We start from the raw sequence: 16,115 nt of genomic DNA on the forward strand, positions 1-16,115 counted from the left end.
AGTAGCATACTCTGGCCATACGTGATTGTCTCACAGCTACAAACGTCTTCTGCCTTAATCCTCATAGTGCAATCCACTGAAATATCGAGACCAGGTACAGTTGTAACACTTTTTGCTTATTGTACATTTTTTCTAAACAATGGCATAAGTCAGGGGTTTTCAACTGGTTTTGACCCAGGGACCACCGTTCTGACTACAAAGCATTTGCGGCCCACGGATGTACCTGCGCGCGCGTGTTTGTAACCGCCCCCGTCGCCACGCCCCCTCCCCCCGCACAGATATTCTGCCTGTAGCACTTGTCAGTGTAATTTCTTCGCTGAATATGGGTATACATTAGTATATTTTAGCCCATGTGGCTATTCAGACTATTTTGATTGACATATTGTTCTTATTTGAGAAAGAAAATATCAATATAAAAAAATATTTAATGGTGAACTGATCAACATAGGCTCATGTCGCGGACCCCCTGCAATGCCGTCGCGGACCACCAGGGGTGGTTGAAAACCCCTGGCATAAGTGACACTTTTCATTTAAACAATTATGCAAAATACATCTTTCGTATCTATATTTATTTCATTCATTCACGTGCCTTACTTTCTCTCTAATCTCCATCTTAATGCAGTGAGTGCCTTGGAGACAGTTGTTGTCAGTTTGAGAAAGTCAAGCGTTATTCAAATCAAAAGAGTGGTGGATAAGGGTTTTTCTTTCAATTTAAGTCTTTAAAGCGTTTGTTTTCAAAATGCTAATGAAATAGTTGCTTACAAAGCAATGGTGGCACATTTTGGCAAAAGTGGCTATCATTTTTCACTTGCTAGCTACGCTCTATGGTTGCAACCGATTGTAATGCATGCAACAATTGTCCGCAGCTGACCTCTCCTAATATTTGAGAAAATAATTGGAATATAACACATTGTATGCAGCTTATAATTATACTAGCATCTAATTCGGAAATCAACCGCCTGTTATTTGCTACTTGTGCAGTCAAAGTTTTGCTCAAAAATTAAAAGTCCTTTGCCTTTTACCTCTGACAGAGATTGAGAAATTCTGAGAGTAACATGCTGATGCTGTCAGACATGTTGTCTGTGAGTTTCATCACATTCTGTTAGACAAGAGCTGACAAATTCAGCAGGTCCCAACTGTCCCTGTGTTACACCTTACCTGGACTCCCCAACCCTAAAGCATTGCTGCCATAATTCATTCACACAACCTATAATCACACCTCTACATAAGTCTTAAAAGAGTAATAATTGTTGGATGTTTCAGCAAGGAACCTTTACTGTGGAGTTGCGGTAAGGAACATTTAACAAGCTCCTCGTGTGTTCAACATTTTTTGATTGTCCTACAGCACAAATGGAAGGAACATACAAAGCTTCTGAACAGGCTGGTTTGGTCTTCCTTGTGTGACTTATAGTCAGAGAAGGGTATTTTTGCCTCTTCACCAGACACTGCTGTGATTTAGTGACCTCGTGGTCCTTTAGTGGAGGTGACTGATGCCAATGTTGACCATCTCTGGTCACCATGTGCGGCTCTGTTTCCCTTGGCACTGCCCAGCTCTCCGAGCCCCTCTTCATAAGCCCGCGTGTTTGGAGAGAGAGCGGGGGGAAGGCCTATGGGATGTTATTTCAAGTGCATGCTAAGACTAGATACACACACACACACATACACACACACATACACACACACTTACACACACACACACATACACACATACACACACACATACACACACACACACACACACACACATACACGCACATACATGCATACACACACACACACACACACACTCACACACACACACACACATACATTCACACACACACACACACACACACACACACACACACACACACACACACACACACACACACACACATACACGCATATACATACATACACACACATACAGTACATACACACACACACACACACACATACACACACACACACGCGCGCACACACACACACACACACACACACACACACACACACAAACATACACACACACTGATACACAAACACACACACTGATACACTCACACATACACACACACATGCGCACATACACACACATGCACGCGCCTGTGTATACACATCGTTGTACACATAAAGTATAAGTGCACTCACTCACATGCTCATCCACTATGTATGCATACACAATTGCAGACATGGACCAATCCAATCACAACACTGTATACTGGAATGCGTGTGTGCATATTCCAACTTAGACAATTCATCAGGTTAATAGTTGAGTGTGTGTTTGTGGTGTAGTGTGTGTATGGATGAGGGTTACGGAGTCTATGTGTGTGTGTGTGTGTGTGTGTGTGTGTGTGTGTGTGTGTGTGTGTGTGTGCGTGCACGCCTATGCATCTGTGCGTGCATACACCTTGTAGCTGTATATGCAATAAGTGCCAGTATGGGCTCCATATATGAGTGTCTGTACATGCTGCATATATGAGTGTCTATGCGGCCTGTATATATGAGTGTCTGTACATGCTGCATATATGAGTGTCTATGCGGCCTGTATATATGAGTGTCTATGCAGGCTGCATATATGGGTGTCTATGCGGGCTGCATATATGGGTGTCTATGCGGGCTGCATATATGAGTGTCTGTACACACATACTTCACGTGCACTACCTGAGCCACGTACCCTGAGGACACCCAACTCAGACACCCAACAATGTCCCTGCAGCACAGGTAGGGACCAATAGCTAAACAATCCACCATAACTCCCCCAGGCCCCCCGCATGACCCCCCAGGGCCCCCGCTCCCTAAGCCCAGCACCAGCAGGGGAGTGTGGGCGGAGCAGCGGACGGAACCCCTGGAATGTAATGAAGCTGCTGATGCGACATGCTCCGCGCCTCCACATAGAGCCGGCGTGTTTACACAACACCCTAAAAAGGCAGGGGGGAGGGGAGGGGTGTGTGTGTGTGTGTGTGTGTGTGTGTGTGTCTGTGTGTGTGTCTGTGTGTGTGTGTGTGTGTGTGTGTGTGTGTGTGTGTGTGTGTGTGTGTGTGTGTGAGTGTGTGTGTGTGTGTGTGTGTGTGTGTGTGTGTGTGTGTGTGTGTGTGTGTGTGTGTGTGTGTCTCCTAGAGCTGGGAGTAGGGGTTGGTTGGGCAGGCAAACGGGTGGACTAATGATTCCTGCTGAAGGGAACAGGGGAGTCGAGGAGGGTTCCACTACAGTGAGCACTACCTCCCTATTCCCTAAACACTAACGGCTCACTAAGTAGTGCCCTTTCGTTTGACTTCTTACTATTTTCCTTGGTTGAGGTGCTTTTGTGTTTTGTTGCTGAGGTTGTGGTTTTTGATAGCATACTGGATTTAGGGGGTGAAGAATGTGTATGAGGATTAACAAGAGGATTGTTCTTTTTTAGATTCTGAGATTGAGATGGTCTGTGAGTGATTTTCTAAGGGCAATTTTCCTAAATAATCCCGGTAACGACCTGGGGTCAGAGACAACAGCTTGCTGGGTCAGGGAGGGAGAGCAGTGGGGCAGGAAATAGGTTGGGGGGGAGCAAATAATTATTTAATTGCACCTAACTAGCTCCTCTGGCATTAAGGACCTGTGTGTGTGTGTGTGTGTGTGTGTGTGTGTGTGTGTGTGTGTGTGTGTGTGTGTGTGTGTGTGTGTGTGTGTGTGTGTGTGTGTGTCTGTGTCTGTGTGTGTGTGCACATGGAGGGGGCCTTTTCTCCTTTCTCCCTTTGTCCTGCACTTGTCCAAGGAAAAAAAACATGTTTCTGCCTCATCCACTGCACACATTCAACAGGCATCCTTCAGAGCCCCAAACCCTCACTCAAAACCTCTGCAGCAAAGTCAAATCCCTACTTCACCTTGTGCTTCTTAACTTTTGTCCCAGAGTCACTCAGCCCTGTGTCCACACTTGGCAAAAATAAACCACCCATTCCATGTCACGGTGGCACGACCCCAACACTTATTAGCTGACCCCGTGGGATTAGTCCAATGGAAAGATGGGGGAGGGGGGGGGGGGTTACTGCAGGTGGAGTTGGAGAGGGGGCACTTGGAGTGCCTACTTAACCATCACACAGCTCTTTAATTAAATTGCCGAGGCGCAGAGTCAGGAATGTTTGCTTTTTCTCCGCTTGTCCTTATACTCTCTCTCTCTCTCCCTCTTTCTCTCTCTTCAATAACTCCCCATCTCCCTCTTTACTTTTCTCACCCGCATATGCCTCCATGGCAGCCTTGGCTGGTGCAGTCAGGGCCCCACAAAGTGGAGGCTGCTCTAATAACAGCCTAACTAATAACACCACAGGCGAGCGTATGCACAGATGAGGTCTGGGTGATATGTGAAGGCGCAGACTCTCATGGGAAGAAGCGACCGCTAATATCCTTGCTCATCTTTCTCTGGCTTTTTTTAATTTTTATTTGGCATTCGGGGGAACACGCTGGAGGGAACGGGATAGCTAACATCTGGGGCTGAGTTTTTTTAGTGTTTGGAATAAATACATGTGAAGTGTCAAGCCACATGTGTAAGCCATACGTGGTCTACTGGGTTGGCCGATGGTCTGTTGAGACAAACCAAAATGAGTTTTTAAAGGTGTTTTAAGCAGTGGGTATGTTTGTCTGTCTATCTGTGTGTCTGTGTGTGTGTGTGTGTGTGTGTGTGTGTGTGTGTGTGTGTGTGTGTGTGTCTCTCTCTCTCTCTCTCTCTCTCTCTCTCTCTCTCTCTCTCTCTCTCTCTCTCTCTCTCTCTCTCTCTCTCTCTCTCTCTCTCTGTCTGTGTGTTTCTGTATGATTTTGAAACAACTGGACTGAGAATTCTATTAATAGACCTGTCAAACACTTATGATAAAGGGAGGAAAATAGAAAACACTAGTGAGCACATATTTCATAATATTCACGTAAGCCCCTGTTCTATTTAATTGTGCAGTTTGGTGATACTAGTGTGGCTGTAGTCGACAGGGGGAGGGAACGTAGGCTACGCTACGGTTAGTTCAACTTAAACACAAAAGCCGCAAACATTGACAGTTTAGAAAGCGCTTTGGCCAGGACCTCTTGAAGTGACAAGACCTGTTCTATCAAATGTCATCAAATACCCTTTGAAAACGTCTTTGCTTAGTCTAATTCGCTTTGGTACAATCAGTCACCCCAACTCAATGGACACTTAATCTGGGCGCTATTGTAAAATGTTCTCTTTGCGGAGTGTTCTCTCAATCACTTCCACGGTAAGGAAAAGAGGGTATTAAAAACCGGAATAACTGCACCTAATCGTTTTTACACCCCGTGTAATTCAACAGATTTTCGCCTTAACACCACATTGTAGTGATGGGATGGAAAATGGGATGAAAAAAGTTTTGGGAAATATCGGTTTCGGTATGGTAACTGTATTTTCGCGCAACAATATCACATGCATAACCCGTATAAAACAAACGTATGGTCTGTACTTTCAGATGTACAGAAGAAATGTAAGCTACACTAAATTTAAACTGTGCTATGCGAGCATCTCTTTGGCATACTTTTAAGTATCACATTATAACCATATGTATATGGTTGAAAATATTCTCTGTGACTTTGCAAGACACAACAATACAAGACCACGGCTCTGTTGAAAAAGTGTGTATATTGTGGGGATGTGGGTGGGAGGGTTAACCTATAGTCTATTGCAACACTTACCTGGTCACGAAGTGCGGGGAAGTACAAATGTGTTGTATCCAGTCCACAGGAAAAAATGAAAACGACCTCAGTGTCGATTTAAAATCCCATACCAGTCATCACAGGAATAATTTGATTTGTTCAAACGGCTCTTGAACATGCATTGCGTTTTGCACCCGAGAAATGCCTTGGCATGTATGTGGACCTTATGACTCCTGTGTCAAGAGACGTTCAAACTTCCAGGCACGAGCGAAGTTTGCTACACAACAGCGCGAGCAAAGGATTTAAGAAGTGCAGTTGGAGTTGGAGGAGGAGCATGTTGCTAGAGTTGAGCTCCCTACACGCTCTCCGCCTGCAACCAGAGGGCACACCATACACCTTGCTCGTTGAGGTAAAGGCAAAGCGTGCAATAACGAACAAGCAATTTAAGACTAATTCAACTCAACCACCGTAACTTTTGTCAACTATTCTGTTCGTTGTTTAATGATAGATTATGCCATACTTGGTCTCAGTTTTTGTTACTGTATTAGACCATATCACTTTGCTAAATTAAAAAATACACATATTCTCTGAAAGTTTATTTCGTTTTTCATGTTAGCAGTATGTTGTATTGCATATAACCTGTTTTTGTACTCTACCGGTGGTATACTTTTTTCTCGAAGTCAAACGCGGTCTCTGTCATCACCGGTATATTATGTATTTTCTATTGCATAAACACAGTTATATTTAAACATATTGCCTCGAGAAAGATGCTCCATGGATATGCAATACTTCCGACAGTCGCAGAATGCTGCGGGTGTCTGACGAAGCACTATTTAAGTCTGCGTATGAACCGTACGCACCGAGGAAAGGTAATGCGATCTCCCTGACAGCCAGTCTTACCTCTCATTCAGGCTGCCAAGAAACTCCTGCTGCAATATTACAGTACTTCAGTATGAGCCAGCACGTCTTGGAGACACTGAATTAAAAGTACTTAACTACGTGCATGATCTTAGATAAGTAAATCATTTCAACAGTCGAATAACCGTTGCATTGCTTACATACTAGACTATCTTTGATGATAATACATTAATGTGCCATCTCTCTCTCTCACACACACACACACACACACACACACACACACACTCTCTCTCACACACACACACACACACACACACACACTCTCTCTCTCTCTCTCTCTCTCTCTCTCTCTCTCTCTCTCTCTCTCTCTCTCTCTCTCTCTCTCTCTCTCTGCACATGTGCATGTAGACCGTAAAAGACAGTTACACACAAACACACACACACACACACAACCCCTTTTGGGGGTTGTCTATCTGGATGCAATATCTTTCAAGACCATTAAACATAAGATATCCAGTCAACCACCGTTGCAAAAGTGTAGGGACATGACCTGTACTATAGCCGAACCCTAAAATGGTATTTCTAAATTTTAAAATCAAATCGCATCCTTAAACTGATGTCAACAGCACTGAAGTTGGGGTTGTGGTAGAACTAGTCTGTCAACTGTAAAGCTTTGTCTACAGCAGATCTTTATTGTTTAGTCTTGATCACTGATTAATCATTTTATGACACGTTATCACTTGGTGTCCGTCATATCATTCTGTATATTCCTCTGTTCCTCCTCTTGTCATTTATTATGGCTGACAAATCCATCACTATCAAGGGCAAATCAATCTCTCTCTCTCTCTCTCTCTCTCTCTCTCTCTCTCTCTCTCTCTCTCTCTCTTTCTCTCTTTGTCTGTCTCTCTCTAACTCTGAGCAGGAGGGTAAAACATGAGTCGAAAGATGAGGTTGAAAGAAGGAGGTCAGTGGATTTTCCAGAATCCCATGCAAACATATACCACATGATAAATGATGGCTACTAGATAAACACCTAGCTTCAGTTGAGCCCTAGTCCAGTCAGGGGGATTTGAGGGAATGGGTTCTCCCTGATCCTTTATGCCAGTGTGGGCTTTGCAGGCTGTATAAATAGTGTACATGTAAATGACTAGTGACCATCGGCTGTACCCAGACTGTGTGTGTTTACTGACCGCTTTCTTAAACAGGATTAAGGCAAATGTACTTCGATAATATCCACCTGGCAGAGGATAAGGGATGACAGATATGTAGAAGAGAGAGAGAGGGCCACTGTGTGTGTTCTGGTGCGGGCGGTCCCATGCACAGTTTGCTGTGTTTACTGCGCTTTTTGGCAAGATCTGGTGGAACTGTGTACCCCATGTTGGAAAGATAGAAGATCCTTGGCAGTGTGAATGAAGATCAGTTATTTTTACTAGTATTTCTTACAGCATGAATGAAGATCAGTTAATTTTACTAGTATTTCTTACAGCATGAATGACGATCAGTTGTTTTTTTACTAGTATTTCTAACAGCATGAATGACGATCAGTTGTTTTTACCAGTATTTCTTACAGCATGAATGACGATCAGTTGTTTTTTACTATTATTAATCCACAGTGTGGATGAGGATCAGTTGTTGCTGACCAGTATTTCTTATGTTGATATTCTGCTGGTCTGCTTTCCTTCGTGCCATCCCTCCCATTGCTTCTTCTCAGGGTGTTTGATTGGTGTTTGGGTAAGATGTGTTTGTTTTAGGATGTGACTGTGTGGTGGTAAGATGTGTTTGTTTTAGGATGTGACTGTGTGGTGGTAAGTTGTGTTTGTTTTAGGATGTGACTGTGTGGTGGTGTAAAAAGCAGCAGTGTCAACCTTTCAGAGTACTTTCCGTATATATCCCTCTTAATGGCGTTCTTCCATATTTGCTGAATGAAATAGCATTCCAGGATAAGTAGGATAAAGCATTATTATTACTATAGGATTATGTCACTGAATGGTTTCCCTCTTGGTTAAGAAACACATACACACACACACATGCTCACGCTCACACACACTCACACAAACACCTGTTGAAAGTATAAATCCAGTGGTAGTGGTAATCTCTCACCACCAGTAGTTGTTGTTACTTGTTTTGTGTTTGTTTGTTTGCTCTCAGGGTTTGGCCTGTCAACCGCCCGGTCCCCCTCACACTCAGATGAAGCTGTGGAAATAACTGCTGTTCCCCCCTTTTGCCACCCACACCGACTGCCCCTGTCACATGACCTGAGGAGAGGTCATGTGCTATATATACAGTCTGGCCAGTTCAAACAGCACTCAGGGCAGTGAGGGCTCTATTAAGAGCGCTGCAGTGGTGACTTGCGTCCACGAAAACGCTGGTAGTTTGAAAGCGAATGAGCCGTGACGAGATTTACTGGTTAATAAGCAAAAACCACACTCTGTGGGCACTGTGGTTAAATATCCAGAGATGGTTTTGATATTACAGCTTGAAGGCACTACTTTGGTTACCTGAAGGGTTGACTGTCTGACTGTTCTGAATATCTGACTGTTTAAGTAAGTGTAGGACTTTGCCACGTTGTACCCATCCTCATGTGTTGCTATTTTAGCGAAACTGCAAAATGGCTGCAAGGGAAACAATCACGACTCCAAGAACTGAAGCCAAACATGGTCTCCTGCCTCAGTAATGTAATCTCTTCCTCGTTTTACCCACTTAAATGACATTTCCGTTTGGCAGACCTTTCGAGCCGTCATCACTCGTGGCTGCCGATCGGAATCTTGTCAGGTTTTCCTGTTCGGACAGGTTTCACTCGTACAGTAGGTCACCCAACGGAGCGTGGCTCTCACTAGTGCCAAGGTCACTTCCGAGGGAGCCACTTTTAATCAAGCCCTAAAAATGGCAGTACTCTAAAACTGCTCTGGCTCACTGACCAGAAATGTAGACATGAAATGGTGATTCTTGTTGCACAAGGGGTTAAGGTAGGGCTATAAATCATTTAGTGAAAGTGTTTGCAGAAACTAGCGTTTTTTTTCTATAATTATTTCTATCTAGACATGTTATCACAGGGAAATGCTAGTATTGATTCCAATTGCCTAACACTTTCCGAAGTAGTACTACTATGTTTGCAGAATAAACATGCTATAAACCTTAGGTTAGGTTGTTATAAATGACTTACTGAAAACCACACAAACCACAGCTTTCTGTTACATGAATCTGTGACATGAAAGTGAGAAAATGCTATTGTTGGGAAAAAGCGTGACTTGTTAGCATGATTCCCATGGCAGTAAGCCAGACGTTTGTGTTCTCCGGGTGTTCAGACGGGTTGACATTTTGATGGAGGGGTTTAGGGCTCTGGTCATGGTCACTGCACGGCTCTGCTGAGAGGGTGAGGGACCCATCCCCACGGGAATCCATGTCGGCTCCATGTTTGCTGTCGGTCATTAGCGAGGTCCGCTGTACGTCGCCTCTGAGGATGAAAGAGGAACGTGTTCGACAGAAGCGTGGAAAAACAAACACGCACTGTTTGACCTTACATGGTTGTTGACTCGCCTCGCTCTTACAGTGAGCTGTGAGCCTAGCGGCTTTTTTGTCTTTCTTTTTTTTTCCTCACCCCTTTTTTCTATGTTTTTTCTCGTTCTAATTCTTTTTTTGTGGGGGGTGTTTTGTCACCCTCCTCCTCCTTTTCTCACCCATCCCAGAGACCCCTGCTTGAGAATGCTGGTGAACTGGCGTCTCTCTCTTCCTCTCTCTCTCTCTCTCTAGCTCTCTCTCTGACTTGTGGAGAGAATGAATAAGGGGAGAGACGTGTTTATGTGAAGCACACTCCAACCATGCCACAGAAAAGAGAGAGTGATCTCCCTCAGGCCACAGTGCATAGCGGAAATGATTTTCTCTCTTGATGGAATCTCCCTCCCTCCCTTTCTCTCTCTCCCCCTCTCTTGCTCTCTCTCTCTCTCCCTTTCTTGCTCCTTCTTTCTCCATTTACTCTCTCTCTTTTCTCCTAGTTTAGCAGAAAGTAAATATTGTCAAAAAAGTTTGAAAGTCAGTTAGAGTTCCCTCTCTCCCTTGCTCTGCGTGTCTGTGTGTGTGTGTGTTTGTGTGTGTGTGTGTGTGTGTGTGTGTTTGTGAGTGTGTGTGTGTGTTGCCTGTATGCATGGTGTGTTGACCGAATTAATCAGCATTACAGTAATGATGTCTAAAAATGTTCCTGCAGGTTAAGAGGATTGTTTTTGGTCTCAAATTACTCTGCCATAAAGATTTGGGGTTAAATTGCTTACTGGAATCTACATCTAGAAAAAACACGTCCCCAAGGAGCCAGAAAAAAAATGTGCTGTGATGTGCTCTTGGTGTTGGCTAGACGAGCAAAAAATCAACACTTTTGTCTGCTTGTTCTTCCGCGCTACTTTCTTCCACCATCCAGTCTTTTTGCAGGTCTTATCCTCTCTCTCTCCCTCTCTTACTCTATCTTCTTTCTCTTCCCTTGCTCTCCGTGCACCCCTCCCCACCCCTTCTTTTCCAGCTCATGTTTGCAGTAGGCCACTCTTATCAGATGGAGCGGAAGGTCAGACGAGCACATACACAGCCAGGCCAGTCCACACACACACACACACACACACACACACACACACACACACACACACACACACACACACACACACACACACACACACACACACACACACACACACACACACACACACACACACACACACACACACACACACACACAACACACACACACACACACACACACACACACACACACACACAGAGTTCACTATCTTTAGATTGGCCACTGTGTGTTTGTCACCACGTGGTGAAATTCTCATTATTATATCATTACCCAACGATACCCGTCTATCTTTCTCCGTGTGACTGACCTCTCTCTATCTGTGCATTTACAAAAGTAATAGTGTCCACTGTTGGCTGTGTATTTACAATAGTATTAGTGTCCACTGTTGACTATAGTGGAGGAATATATAGTATGTAGTAAATATAGGGTATAGGAGTCTGTGGTAATTATGGCTGTTCAGGCTATTGGCCTATCTGACGTAGTGTAAACAGCCTAGTTCAATGACTCGCTTGATTAATCATTAGTTAACAAACGTTCCCCCAAAACATGTAATTAGCATGCCCCATTACTTAACATGCACTGAGAAACCCATTATCCCCAGCAGATAGCGAGATCATGGAGATAGACCACACTACTAAACTGTGTGCTGGGAGAGTTTCTACTTGTCACTGTTTTAAAGGGGCACAGCCGTCTGTAGAATATTAAACTAAATGTGCCTGGGACTTGGAGATAAGTCTAAGGGAGTCCTGTGGTGCTAAGTCTGTTCATTCCTTTTTTCCATTCTCTCCATTCATTTAAGTGTTAACTAGCTAGCGAAGGCCCAACAGCAGACCCCAAACCATCACATGAGCACAGCTCAAACAGGCAATCATGGTACATTGGATGGAAGTTTTGATTGCTGTTTTCAACACACCTTGAGTTATTTACAAAGACCAATTAAATGTTTGTGTCAATCACAGAGGCCATCCTTTCCCCAGCCTCCTGCCAAAGTAAGACAGAGGACTGTTAATGCTGTTGGTCTCCCTGGTAACTAAAACACAAGAAGACTTTTTTGGGGCACTGGACGTGCTTTGTTGTATTGTTCTGTTAAATCTACACCATCTTTGTGGTGGCATGTCATGTATGGAATTGTATTGTACGAGGCCACATGTATTGTCATGTTTCTATACGATTTTGAGATATTATAGCACTTGTGAAATATTAACAAATTATACTTGATTTATACTTGTTAAACTTGTCAAACATTAACATATCAATTGACATGATAGTTATTTCACCATCACCCGGACTATCATCAGTCTTCACTGCAACTGATAAATGTTTCCTTCTCTGATGTTCTGTCTGTAATGGTGGATATAGTGTTTCTTTTGCCCACCTCCCCGTGGCCAGTGGCAGAAGAGCATCTCAGAAGTATTAATAGAAAGACTGGCCCCCCATCTAATGAAAATGCCACCTGGACCCTTCTGGAAATGGAACTAACAGATTCACACGGTCTCTCTCTGTCTTCTCTCTTGGCCATGCACATGCGCTCTCTCTCTCTCTTCCTCATCCTCTTTTTCTCACGCCCACAGATGGACTCACACACATGCAGTTTACACACACACACACACACACACACACACACACATATGCTATCTATCTCCCTCTGTCGTTCACACTTTTGCACAGGCCGATTCCCACACTAAATCGTTCAAACATCTGACACTTACTTACTCACATAGTGACACACGCGCTCTGTACACAAAAATACCTGCTCACTTTCTCACACATATACAGTGACACTCTCTGGGTCTCTGTTCCTCTCTCTAGTTCCCTATCCAACTCTGGCCTCCTCTCATTTTTGTCCACATGCAATATGCCATGGAATTGCAGAAGGTGGACCCAGTACTTAAAAAAATCTAAATGCAGCATAATCAGAAATTGAGTTTTAAAATAATAAACAATCAAAGAAACAAATGGCTTTGAGATTTTTGGGCATTCATGTATGCACGTCGTCTTTAAACAAAATAATGTATTTCTTGAGGCGCAGCGTTATTCCATATATTAAGTATGCTTTAGTACATTTAAGTACATTAAGATAACATTTATGTGTACATTCATACATACGTATACCTTAGTATGACATGGAACTACACACCACGTGTAAGCAACTCATGTGACTCTCTTCTCACAAATGGACCACTTTTTGCTATACTTTCCATCAGCAAAAGTCAGACTGTACATGATAACAGTTTACACAACATGCCACCAAAAAAGTGATCAGTGCGATTGATAAAGATGGCCTGCAAGCATATGCGTGGAGACTTGCTGATAATTACTGTGGTAAACACATTAAAGCAGCAATGCTCTCCCTTGGCACCCAGTGACGACCACAGAGGACAGCTGTGTTTGTTTTTACAGCCTGGGAGCGTATGAGAGTGTGTGTGAGCGAGTGCAGACGTAATGCTGCGCCTACAATACAAACCCCCCCCACCCCCACCCCCCTCCACTCTCATTGCCCCTTTATGTGCAAGTGTGATTACATAGAGTGGGATATTGGGTAGGGGGGGGGAACAAAGATAGTTTTAAGGGGGGGGGGGGGGGTAGATGTTGTATGGCGTTTTATTGGTTTGCTTTTGCGCTGTTTATTTGAGAGTGTTCTGTTTGTGTAGGTTCTGTTGCCTTTGGCAGACCCAGCATGGGGCCTGCTGCAGCCTGGGTCTCGAGCTCTTCCCACAGCCCAGAGAGCAGGCAGGCCTGTCAGGCAGCGTGGGAACCAGGGGCGGGCGAGAGGCGGGATCCAGGGCCTAGATAAGTCCAATCTGAGTGCAGCAAACCTTCAAACAGATGTGTGAAAACCCTTGTGGATGCTACGTGTAGCGTTAGTGCTTTAAAACGCTCGTCTCGTTTGAGGGTTGTTTGTGCTTCCCACTGTTGGGAGTGTTACACAACCTGCAGTCTGGACCAGCATAGGCAAGCCTATGTAGTAATGCCAACTCACACACACTCTCACACACACACACACACACACACACACACACGCACACACACACACACACACACACACACACACACACAGACAAAAGATAAGTTATCAATTTGACATCTATCACTATAACGTCATTGTTGCCCATGTTGTCATTAATTTCAATTAATCCCCTTAGTTTGTCATTCAGGCATGAATGTTTCTTTTTTGGAATAACACAGTTACTCTTTAATACTCTATACTACAAAACGTAATATTTGAGGAGGCCATTACAAAGGACAGAAAGAGGGAGAAATGCAGGATGCAGATGTGCACACAGCTCTGTGGCGCCTGAGCTGACATCTTCCCAAGGCTCCTACGCAGACACCCTCTTTGGCTCTCTCCCAAGCCACCTCAGATCACCGTTCCGTGATTTCAGCCCCACTCCTTCCACTGGTGCGAGAGGAGCAAACAAGCCGGGCCAGTGACCATTTTTTCTCTCAGCCAGGCTCCTATCCAGTTGAATTCAGGAATGGAAGAAACCAGTCTTGCCGATTCTCAGAAACGGCTTCCTGGTGTTTTTGTTCGGTGGTGAAAGCTGGAGCTGTGACAAGGAGCCGTGGTGTTAGGTGTAATTGGATACTGCCTTGTGTTGCGAGGAAGTGTGCAAACACAAGATAGTGAAAGGAATGTAATTATACACTATCAACCATGCAACGTGTTTACCTCTTTCATGTGCCCTTTAAAGACTCTGACGAAGAGAAATTCTTCGGAAGCAGAATACAAATCAGCCATTTTGTGTGTATGGCATCTCTGGGGACCGGTGAAGAATGGCTGTAAAATGCACAGGACATGGGGAAAAAGTAGCATAGAATTGTATTTATTAAGAACATATGGACTTAGTTAAACTAATAATTAATTAAATGATAAGTTACTGATTTAGGTGTTGGGCTGTAGACCCGTAGGCTGTATATATACTATATACTGTATAAGTATATACTACACTCAGTAGAGTGGGCTGTAGACCCGTAGGCTGTATATATACTATATACTGTATAAGTATATACTACACTCAGTAGAGTGGGCTGTAGACCCGTAGGCTGTATATATAATATATACTGTATAAGTATATACTACACTCAGTAGAGTGGGCTGTAGACCCGTAGGCTGTATATATAATATATACTGTATAAGTATATACTACACTCAGTAGAGTGGGCTGTAGACCCGTAGGCTGTATATATACTATATACTGTATAAGTATATACTACACTCAGTAGAGTGGGCTGTAGACCCGTAGGCTGTATATATACTTTATGCTATATTATTATTTACTAAACTCAGTAGAGTGACTCTCTGAAGGGCCACAGGTAAGGTAGCCTCGTGATTAACTAGTTAACGTTATTTACTGCATTCAAGTGGATTTAGGCACCCTAAAGAGTGTTCAGTAGAGTTCAAGTGGATTAAGGCACCCTAAAGAGTGTTCAGTAGAGTTCAGCACCCTGTTGGTTAGAATGATGCTGCAGCCTGTAGTCTGGTGCTTTGGGCCCTCTGAAAGAATAATATGTGCTAGGCCCCATCTCATTAATCCTCCACCTTGGTGAAGTTTTTGGGGGCCCCTCCGCAGCTGTGGGTCCTTCAAATTGTCACCACCTCTCACTACTTTAGTGGGTTGCTGTGTCAAGAGGATCTCAAGGGTGCAGCAGATTGAGCATTAAGGCAAACATACCATCATGCATTTTAAAACATATGAAGCAGGTCAACAAATTTTTTTTTTTTCAAAAATGTCACTTCCACTGCACCTCATTAAATAACAGTGGTGTTACCTTACCAGCATATCCTCTGGTTATTAATGTCAGTGTCTGCCATTTAACATTTTATACATGTGAACGTAACCCACAATGATGCTGAAATGGACTTTCAACATGCCTGCGTGTATCCAATCTCTGTTTACAATTCATTCATGACTTGGCTGTGTGTGTGTCTGAGGGGAGGGGGGGGGGGGGGTTGTGTCTCGAGCTGGCAGCGGTGTTGCTTCATGGGCTTTTGGGCTGAAGGCACTAGACAGCTGGAGTGGCCTCTGCAATCTGCTGGTATTTGTTTAATCCAAACATTAGCCCTGTTCTCTCAGCCAGTTATTGCTCCACAGTGATG

At 44.0% G+C, this 16,115-nt stretch overlaps 1 protein-coding gene across 1 annotated transcript in view; it reads right to left on the reverse strand.

Moving 5' to 3' along the window:
* vasna (vasorin a) overlaps positions 1 to 5,846 on the reverse strand; it is a 24,596-nt gene extending 18,750 nt beyond the window's left edge. The window contains exon 1 of the mRNA XM_080860634.1: positions 5,638 to 5,846. The gene's annotated coding sequence lies outside the window, so the exon portion shown is untranslated. The remainder of the gene's footprint in view (positions 1 to 5,637) is intronic.
* Between the last annotated feature and the right edge of the window lie 10,269 nt (positions 5,847 to 16,115).

The sequence above is a fragment of the Sprattus sprattus genome, assembly GCF_963457725.1.
Source record: "Sprattus sprattus genome assembly, chromosome: 1".
Taxonomy (NCBI): domain Eukaryota; kingdom Metazoa; phylum Chordata; class Actinopteri; order Clupeiformes; family Clupeidae; genus Sprattus; species Sprattus sprattus.